This window comes from Octodon degus, unplaced genomic scaffold (assembly GCF_000260255.1).
Source record: "Octodon degus isolate 3935 unplaced genomic scaffold, OctDeg1.0 scaffold00030, whole genome shotgun sequence".
In the NCBI taxonomy this organism is placed as follows: Eukaryota; Metazoa; Chordata; class Mammalia; order Rodentia; family Octodontidae; genus Octodon; species Octodon degus.
This window is the reverse complement of record NW_004524606.1, coordinates 19,936,593-19,947,494: the sequence shown is the minus strand read 5'-3', so window position 1 is coordinate 19,947,494 and position 10,902 is coordinate 19,936,593.

Sequence of the window (10,902 nt, the reverse complement as noted above, 5' to 3'; positions counted from 1 at the left end):
TTGGTTAGCCTTGGAAACAATCACACTTCAAAACCAATTATACCACCAGATGTGGTGGTATATACCGACAATCGAGGCACTTGGGAGGTAGAGGCAGGAGGATTACCACAAGTTTGAGGCCAGCATGGGCTGAAGAATGAATTCAAGACCAGCCTGGACTACAGAGTGTGACCCTGTCTCAAAAAACAAGCAAACAAAAGCAAAAAAAAAAAAAAAACCCTACAGCATCCACTGCATGTGCATTGCTTTTATATCATCGTAAAGTCAAAAAATATTTAAGCTGAGCCATTGTAAACTGGAGGGCTTCTGTCCATTTGCTGCACTAGAAACTTTTTACCCTGGTCATGTTGAAAAATGCTAAGAAATGGCCAGCAGGTGGTGTGCATGTCCTGTGTTTCATAGAAGCGCATCTGCTGAAAAGTGTGCAAAAGTTAAGCATTTGCTTTGTTGGAAGCATCATGTCCGGATAAAATGTGAATCCTCTGCTCTCCTCCCCTCCCTCTGCTCCCTCTTCTCCCCTCCTACCCTCTTCTCTCTTTTTTTTCTTCTTCTCTCTCCTCCCCCTCTTCCATTTCTTTAAGTTATTTTTATCATTACTCAGAAACATTGCAGAAAAGGTGTTTAAAAAATGGAAAATAAAACCACCTTCCCATGTCAGCTCCTGTGATTTTAAATATATATGTCTTTAAATAAATCTATGTCTATATATGTTACTCTGAAATTTATATCTCCAGATTAAAGTCATCTGTGGAACTACAACTGCCTATTTAATACCCACTTGAGTGTCAAAGTTAATTTAACCAAGAGAACTCACTTCCATAACCTCTCTGCCTATCAAAGTCATTTTTTTCCTACCTTCCTCATTTCTATAAATGGCACAATTATCCTTATTCTGTCCCAAATACCACACTGCCATTCAGTTATTCCTTTCTACACACACACACAGACACACAGAAACACACACACACAGACACACACACACACACACACACACACACACACACACATCTTGAACCACTCTCTCAGCAAATCCTGTTGGTCCTGCCTCCGTACCCTTCTCATTTCCACACCATCTTTCCCATCCAAGCTGCCTCCTCCTCGAGTCTGGACAATGGTAATTGGTCTGAACTGGTCTCCATGCTTTGACCTTTGCCTTTTTCTTTCTTTTTTTTTTAAATAATTTTATTGAGAAACAAATAATAATGAGATGGTTTCAAAACTGATTACTAGCACAGTTTCAATAATTAACACATTGCATATTGTTGTCTTAGTGGTTAGTCCTTGTACAAGATGCAGACATGATATCCTGTCCACAAGCACTATTAGAATAAATCTTTCTATTTATTGAATTAAGAGAAAGTAGCTATGTATCTATCCTATTTTGAATATACAGATACAAAATAGTCGTTCATCTGTAACCCCTTTTTTGTTTAGTTTTGTCAGAGAAGGGTATTCCATTGCCATTTAAATATTGTAGGTATGTGAATTCAGCAAAAAAAATTCAATATAGTCCAGTAGTCCATAATAGTAGTGGATTTTCCTTACAACTGGCCATGTCAGAAGTTGTTGACTTGAGCCTTTTAAAGCTCAGCATGTTAATACGGATTTACTTTTTATACTTTGTTTTTATTCTTTTCTGCTGGATGGTTAAGACCAAGATAAAGCAAGACCTATATAACAAGAAATGTAACTTTTCTATCTGATAAGTTCAGTCAAATCCCCTCAGGATTTATCCTGAAACCCTGTACCACAGTTTGTAGATCCTTTGTCAGTGTCAGCCATGTGGATAAGTCATGGTCATTGCTTGACCAATGTGCTCTCTGTGAAAGCCTGAGAGAATGTTTTCTTTCCATGTGACTCTCCTTAAGCACACTCTACATCATCAATCACTTTCCTCTGTGGCTGCATAATCTCCTTGATCAGTAAATTTGGGACATAACTGAGTTACATGACATGACAATACAGGTTGTGCTATGTCCTGAGTCTCCACTGACCTTTAAAGGCTAAGGCCAAAATGTTGGCTGACCTTGCAGCCCTTCTTTTTCTCTAAATTTTTGTCTGCAAACTTAGGTCCTTTGCCTTTTCCTAAATAATAGCTACTGGGGTCCTTCAAAACAAAATCAAAACAAGCCACTCATTTCACAATGAAACCTGTACTTTTTATGAGAGATTGTAAAGCATTTCAAGCTAGGCCTTCTGGTTCCACCTCCAAAGGCTCCCATGGGAGCAACATAAGCTTTTGTCCCCTGTGCAGCACTGCAGACATTCAGGGCCGCTCCTACCCCAGGCCCTGCAGGCGCTCCCTGGTCTCAGTTCAGGTGCAGCCTCGTCAGAGGCTCTCTGTGTAAAGTGGTCTTTCATTTAGGTCTAAGCCTTCATGCTACTTGTCTTTCAGAACAGGACCAGAATTGAGAAGGATGTTGGTGTCGTTTGCTTTTTTATTTGTTTGCTTGCTTAGTACTTATCTCCCACACTAGAACATAAATTCACACTGGAGTTTAAACTCAGATCTACCAAATGCAAAACTCTAGTATGTTTCAAAAAAAAGGGAAGAAGTGCATTCATAAGAACTCATGTATCCTCAGGCATATTTTCTCATGGAAATTGGCCATTGAGTAATCTACTCTTTTCTGCAAAACACTTTTGGCAGCATGCATTTTGGAATTTCCTGCAGAGTCAAGCTACTTAAAACACTTGATCACCAAGGGCTTCTAATGTGTTGTGAAATGGGAAGTGAAAATAATACCTTTTAGAATAGTATTCTGATGTAAATCTCATTTTGATCAATTGAATAAATATATTAAAATATATCTCTTTCTTCAAGAACAGCCCTTTTTCTCTGCCCTGACTTCCATGGACACATTTTAAGTCTAGAAGAATACTACACCAGACTTTTAATAATGTTTGCTATAGTGAGAGAAGAACTTTCCAAGTCCGCTATTACTCCTAATGGTTAACCTGTAGGAAGTAGGATTTCCCAAAAGGGCCGAAAGGGGACATTCAGCTAAAATGGCGAGTTTACCAGCTGGTCTTATCAGCACCCACTCTGACAGGGCTATGACCAAGCTACACCATCTATAAATATTTTTACTAACACCAAGGGTAGGGAATTCCAGTTTCTGATACAATACCCACTTTTATGTTACTTAAATTTAATATGACAGCTATACATTAATTCATATTTCTTATACCAAGTTCATATTGTCTATTTAAGAAAATTCTACTCAAGTCACAGTGAAAACCTGCTATGTAATGAATGCTAGAGACAGAGTGGCCAAAACAGATAAAGCAGTCCCTCCCCCAAGGCTCTCATGCTCTGGTACCCAAGATCATCATGTAGTTTGCTCATCCACATTGGTCACGCAATTGGCTCTGAAAAGTGTGGACTCTTCAAAAATCAAGACCTTCTGCAATGTTCAAACTACTAGAAATTCTCAACTACTGAGTGGCACAGACAAGCAAATGAAATTGTTGCCTCAAAACATGGTTCCAAGAGAAGAAAACACAAAATCTTTGTATCAACGATCACTAGTAAGATGAGCCATCGATTGTCAAAGAGGCTTTGATGCAATTATCCACCCCAGTCTCCATCTCTTAAAACAAGTGCTTCTGAAATATTCCCCAAACTATCCTGAACTGAAATTCACTCATAGTATAGTCTCCCTACCACAAATATTCTAAAAATTAATACAAAGTTCTATTGTATAAAGGAAGTACTTTATAATCTAATATATATTTCAGTATTAAAATACTTAAGAGTGACTATGACTATAGAAGAAGATATGATGTCATACTTTTGATGACTAAATCCAGATTTCAGAGATGTGAGACAATATTCAACTGAATACTTCTCTACCCTTTTACTTCAAATATTGATTTCAAGATAACACTTAAAACAGGCATACACAAGGTCTCCATAAGCCAACTAGCTACAAGTAAAAACTGATACTATTTTGTGTCACTGGCAAATCAGATAAAAGTGTGGCATTATGGTCAATGACATCACTTTCTGAAATGACAGACAAGCCTTGGTCGAGTCCTGGAGATTTCTTTCCACTGGTATAGTAATAGCATTCCTGGGAAGCTTAGCTTTCTGAACCATGTCTAGGTTCAAAACATGAAAAATAAGGTTTTTGCCATGCAAATGTCTTATAGGACATTTCAAATAATAGAGAATACCAGAGAGTTCTTTGCCTTACAAGCCAGGCTCACACTAAACCCCTAAGCCAGTAGGATGCCAGACTTCCCCAGCCCCAGCCCCACACTTGCAATCCTTGTGACAACCAAAAGTACCCTCACCAGCCAGCATCTGCAAAGGATGGTGCCATCCTATTTAATAAATACATTCTTGAAGTCATAGGTGTTAGGAGAATTTCAGGTCTTTTAGTAGCTCTTTGGTTGTCCACAACATTTAATCCACACTGCATTGCTCAGCTAGGAAACAAATGGTCAGCTGCAGGCAAGCAGAGTGGACTGAAGGGCGGTAACTCCAGAAAAAAAAAAAAAAAAAAAAAAACCTGCCCCTGTGACATTGGCTGAGCCTGGGCAATAAGTGAAACCATTGCCAAAGAACACATAGTCCTGGGGAAAAACATGGGGACAGGAAGAAACTAGGCCAGCAGAGGAGCAGGACAGAGAAGCCCGACAAGATTACAGGGCTTGTGAGAGCAACGGAATGAGTTGGAGCTGCAGAAGAGCAACAGTGTAGAGCCGCATTCTGAACATTAAATAAGGCCCCAGTTGTAGAAGAATCACAGTCTCAGGAGGCTTCGCAGAGTGGGTAGAGGGAAGAGAAGTAGTGGTTAAAAACCTGGGGTTTGCATCCAGGGAGACTTAAATCCAAACTCTGCCAGTTGATCAGAAGTAAGACACTGGATTTGTCATTTAACCTCTCTGTGACTGTTTCCTCACTTATATAAGGAACACTAGTAAAAGGGTTCCTGCACCTGGGCTTGTGAAGATTTGGTGAGATGATAGGACAACATGCAACAAGATTCTCAAGAGCAGGGCCCTGTGTAGTTTTTGCTCACCTTTGTGCCCTTGTGCACTAGACATGGGGCAGCCACAGAATCAAATTTAGCTTTTTAAACTGATCAAGAGCCCACAGAAAGTAGCTGTTTTCATTGCAATGAATGATAATGAGAGAGGGAGTCAATTACTGGACCTGGGGCGGAAGTGGGGACTTCGTTTTCTTCATGGAACCCACAATCACAGGCCATGCTGCTGGCACGGAGCGTCCATCAGACCTCTGCGGTAACTGAGCCAGGCCTCCTAAACATGTGACTGAAGACACCACTGGGCTTGGCGCTGGTGTTAGCTGAGCTCCTAGAAGAAGGCCACATAGCCCAGCGAAGGTGAAAAGAGGCCCAAGCAGCCAAAGACCCCCTGGGCACGATGAAGCTCCAGCAGGAACCTCAACTGGGCCTCTCGGAGTGTTCCACTGGCATTGAAGCTTGTATCTCTACGACAGCGAGGGAAAGCCTGCCTTCTCAGACCTCTAAGAACTGGACATACAAAAAGTAAACAGAGCTGTACAGTGTGAGGGGAAAGCAGGCCAGCCCTGGCTCCTTCCCCACCTCAGCAGCCCGCATCGCATCACTTGCCCCTTCGAGTTCTGAGCTTCAGTTTCTGGCTGTTTCTTTGTTTCTTGAAAACACCAAGCTTCTCCACCCACATCCCTAGCACCAGCTCTTTGCCTGGATAGTTTCTGCTTACTAAGCCTTGGTTCAAATGTCGTTCCCTTAGAGAGATCGTCTCTGAACCCCAGACTAGGCATGGTGACCCTTCCTTGTGCTTATGCTTGTGTATTTGAGCCCTTTCCTTCTTTGCGCAATAACACTTGGTGAAAACAATCGTTCAGGGGTTCTGTCTCTCCCATTAGACTGCTTCTTCCTGAGGGTGGGCACTGTACCAAATCCACAACCCGATGTCCTGTGGGATGTAGCCCAGTGCTTGGTGCAGGGTTAGCCATCAATAGATGTTAGAAGGGTAGAAAGAACCCTCACTCTCAGAGCAGGGTTAAGGGGTTTGTCTTAAAAGATCATCGAGTCCATAGGCAAGCTTTTTTTTTTTTTCTATTTCCTTCAAATGAGCTCAATTCTCAAGAAAACCAGGCCACCGACATTCCTGACTGAATATTCATTTTGCAGCAATTTCTCTCTCTATTTCAAGGCCCAGCTCATGGGGAAGATTTATGTTGTCTTGTTCCCACAGATGTGAATGCTGTGGCAGCAAATACTTTGATTTATTTCTCCTTCCTCCCTGCCATCCAGTAGGATCCCGTGAACCATGTCAAGCCCTGGTCTGAGGTTTTTTTCCATCTGTTTGATCTTGCTGGTGAGAAAATGTTTGCTTCTAAATCCATGACAGAAATAAAAGAAAAGACAATTCTTCACCTCCTGCATCCTTCCTACTACCACCTCCACCATGAAGCCCCTGCCAAGCCAAAATCTGTCAAGCAAGATACCTGAGTAACATTTTCTGGTTTAGGAGCACTAAATTAATTATTACCTAAGGTAATAATTCATTCTTTCTTTTAATAATTCATTCACTCTTTTCTTCTTCTTTTTCTTTATCATCATTAGCAGAAAGCTAAGATTCTTCTAGGGTTATTTGCTTGTTTTTTCATTTTTCAGTGTTCTTTTTTTTTTAATTTTGAAACTGAGTCCTGCTAGGTAGCTCAAATTGCCCTCAAACTTGCTGTCCTCCTAAGAGCTGGGATTATAGAAATGTACAGCCAGCTCTAGCTTTTTTGTAGGCAGAGAAAGCCAGCCCTAGAAGCACTGCATCCCACCCCCAGGGCCTTTTCAGTAAGTCACATCTCCAACCTATTTTTCTGAGACAGGGTCTTGGTAATCCACTAAGTTGCTTGTGCAGGCTCAAACTTGTGATTCTCCTGCCTCTGCCTCTCAGAATGCTGGGGTCTCAAGTGTGTGCCACCATCCTCTCTGTTGTAGCTCTTCTTAAAGCCTTAGAAGTGGTGGTGGAGCTAACAAGAATGTGCAGTACTTTACTTTTCATAGCTAAGCCAAGTAAGTGTTAAGTTGTTAAGCGCCTTGCACTTGGTTCTGTTTAATCCTCCCAACAACTCTATGAAACAGATAACATTGTCACCACTTCTCAGATGAGGGACACTGAGGACTTGTCAGTTTAAGCAGCTTCTCAGACTTTTACAACTACCAAGAGATGGCAGGAAGGAAAGCGTCACACCCAGGTCTCTGCCCTCACAGCCTGTCTCAGTTACTTTTGTCTCATTGCTGGGACAAATACCCGACACTCAAAATGAAGGAAGAAAAGTTTATTTAGCTCACAGTTACTGGAGGTTTCAGTCCATACTCAGCTGGCTCCTAGGCAGAGCAGCACATGGCAGAGGGCAGCTGCTCATGGGGGTAGCAAAAAGCAAGAGTGTGAAATGGAGAAGCAGCAGCAGCAGCAAGGGCTACAGAGAGCACGTCTGTCTCCTTAAGTTGCACTCAGGCTACCCACTCCAGGCTGGGAGTAGTACTCACACCCATAATCCCAGCAGCATTCATGCCCATAATCCAAGTGGATCATGAGTTAATCACAAACTCTAGAAGTCAGCCCCATGACTGCATGAGGCTTTGGGTGGACAGCTAGACACAAACCATAACACAGCCTGATCTCTAAGTCCCACATTTTGTTTTACGAATAATGGCTACTTAGAAGGTATTTTGATGGTTAACTGACTTATGTTATGTAGTAACAACAGCAACAACAGCTAAGTACTTAAGGGATGCTAGCTGCTTTTATTATGACTACTATATAACGATCCGTAACAGAAATATTATATTGAAGGGACAAAGAGGCCACTCCACTAAAGACTATTTTCTGTTCTGTCCTCTGTTCAGGGTCTTATCATCCAGGCAGCCAGGCTGCCTTTGGGACATGAGACAGCCACAGCCCACTGGCTCAGTCCTCCCTAGGTCAAGAATGCAACATCACATGGCCCCAAAACAAGCACCTATGTGGTATTTAAAGTGTGGCCAGGAAGGTGGCAAACCTCAGCTTCTATTACCAGTTCCTAGAACTAGGCTATTTCCCCATGTACAGTCCGCTATGATTCATGCAAAGTGAGAGCTGAGTGACAAGTTAGTCTTTTTTTAAATATGTCAACCTGAAGGGACCTTAAAAAAAAATGGTCCTCCATTCTGAGTGGACTCAGAGCCCAACAGAAGTCTATTAAAAAAAAAAAAAAAGTATATTCATGTTACTAGCTATAATACTCAACACTCACAATTTAAAGAAAATGTTTAATTATCTTGTATTTTAATGGGGTTCAATGCAAGAACCCCGTTAACGGCTGGCTCCATGGTACAAACATCATGGCAGAAGGGAATAGTGGAGCAGAGATGCTTGACTCATGGTAGGCAGGAAGCGGAGCAGGAGAACAGTCCCAGAGAGGAAGGGGTGAGGGGCCAGACACAGACCCTACTGCCACAACTACATGATCACCCAAACACAACTAGAAGCTTGTTACAGTCCAGAGTGGATCCCAAAGCCATCACGTGGACCCTGCACACTAACCACCACCAGGCAGTGATCCCAGCAGCCAGTGAACACTTCTTGGCTGTGTGCCTGAGTCTCCTAAGAGCTGCTGCTTCATTTTTCTGCTGCACCAACTGCATTCTTACATTTACATTGATCAATGTATCTATTAGCAAAGCATAAAGATTCCTTTTTTTTTTTTTTTTTTTTTTGTATTTTAGGGAAAGATCTACAAGGTGTTCAGGGTCTCATTACTAGATTGGACTCATAGGGATTCTCCTGTTTACCGTCTCCCAAGTGCTGGGATTACCGGTGTGCCCCCACACCTGGTCTCAATCGCCATCTCTGTGCACCCCAGGGGGACAGGGCCAGCATGACAGGCCAGTGGATGGAACTCCCAGCCTCTGTGCCTGCTTGCAGGTACTTTAATCCCCTGAGTTATTTGGCCAGCCCTAAAGCCTGAAGGTTCTTTATATGATGCACAATTTTCTTATGGAGATGAGGCTAAATAAAAATTTGGTGGGTGCCTGCCCATTAGCTCAGTCTTAGGGGCCTGCCCATTAACTCAGGTGTTTAAGTGCCTGCTGAAACAAAAATTTGGTGATGCCTGGAGGCATGGCTGAGTGGTAGTAGAGTGCTTGCCTACATGCTCAAGGCCCTGAGTTTGATTTGTAGCACCATAAAAGAAAGAAAGAAGAAAACGATAATGGGAGAATAGTCACAGGAAATTTTTACCTTGACCCTGAAATAGCAGAGTCATTTCAGAGACTATTCAGACACATTTCTTTTCAAGGTAAATTTATTCCTAGATAAAGTTACAGATGAACACAACTGATTTTTTTCCTTGCCACTGTCCCTTGTTAAAAAGAGATTTTTGACTAATATCAAGAGAACTCACCAATTAATTAGTTTGATCATGGGAATCTTTCTTATACCACAGCAAATTTTTTATTAACTGAAAAGTTGAAAATAGGGGGTGTGGTTTTGCAGTAAAGCATTTGATTAGCATCCACAAGGCCCTGGGTTTCATCTCCAGTGATGCAAAATAATAATAATAATAATAATAATAATAATAATAATAATAGTAATAGTAATAATAATAATAATTCTCCTGTTCCTCTTCTGTCCTCTCCAGAGGATTTTTTTCAGTGATGGGGATCAAATGCATGCTAGCCAAGTGTCCTACCACTAAGCTACACCCCAATCCAATACAGAGGAATTATAAAAGTTTAATTCTGACATTTCTCTCCATCGTTGTAGTCAATAGAAAGACAACAGGCTGAGCCCAATAAGTAGGACTAGAGTGAGATAGCTCTATGTGGATCCTATGCTTCCATTCTTATTTGTACTGGAGAACAGGAAACCTACCTCATAAGTGTAGTGTGATCACTCAGTGAGCTTAGATGAGTGGCAGAGAGCTTTCCTCTCATGTCCCACCCTGATTCATTCTTCCCTTCCTGGGGCCCAGTACAGAAGACATTGCTGGTTTTCTACCCAGTGGTAATTCGACATGATCTTTTGTCTTAAAAATTAGAAATCCAGCTTAGTTCACTTTCCTTTGAGTAACCAGTATCCTTTACCTTGAGGAGCAGGACTTCTAGCCCCTAGACTGTCCTAAGGATTGAATCTCGTCTCACTTAAGCCAGTCTTTGAGGTCTCAATCTACCAGCGCGGTGAGTGATTTAAATAAGAGCATATGGCTAATGGACTGGAGACATCAATCTGTTGTGGATCATCTCAGAAGCACTTCTCATAAAGGGAAGTAAGATAGGTATATTTTTCTTTTTATCTCTGAATATAATCCTCAGTATATGGTATACAAGAGATGTCAGAAATTTTCAGGTCCATGAAGATACACATCCTATGCAATTGGAACAACAAACTGAGGATGGAAGGGTAGGAAACAAAAAGAAATATGACTTCTTGATGATGTCTTTAGGCCAATGTATTAATCAGCTTTCTGTTACTGTAACAAAATGCCTGAGATAATCAACTTTAAAAGAGGTGAATTTATTTTAGATTACAATTGAGGTTTCAGTCCATGATCAGATGGTACCACTGCTTTTGGACCTGTGTTTGATGTGGTGCATCCTGACAGGGAGTGCAAAGTGGACTAAATTCCTCACTACATTGTAGCTGAAAAGCAGAGGAAGATCAACAACAGGTCAGAGTCCCATAATCCCTTTGAGGGCATGCCCCCAATGGCTTCACCTCCTCTTGCTAGTCTACACCTTGTACAAATTTCCACACTATGGAGTGGTCAGCTAGTTCAGTGGACTAACGCACCTGCTTAGGCAGGCACAGGGACCAGGGTTCAATCCCTAGCATGCAGTGCCAGCCCAGCCCCCAAGGCTTGCTGATATGGCGAGTGAGACTGGGCATGGTGGCAAGCACCTG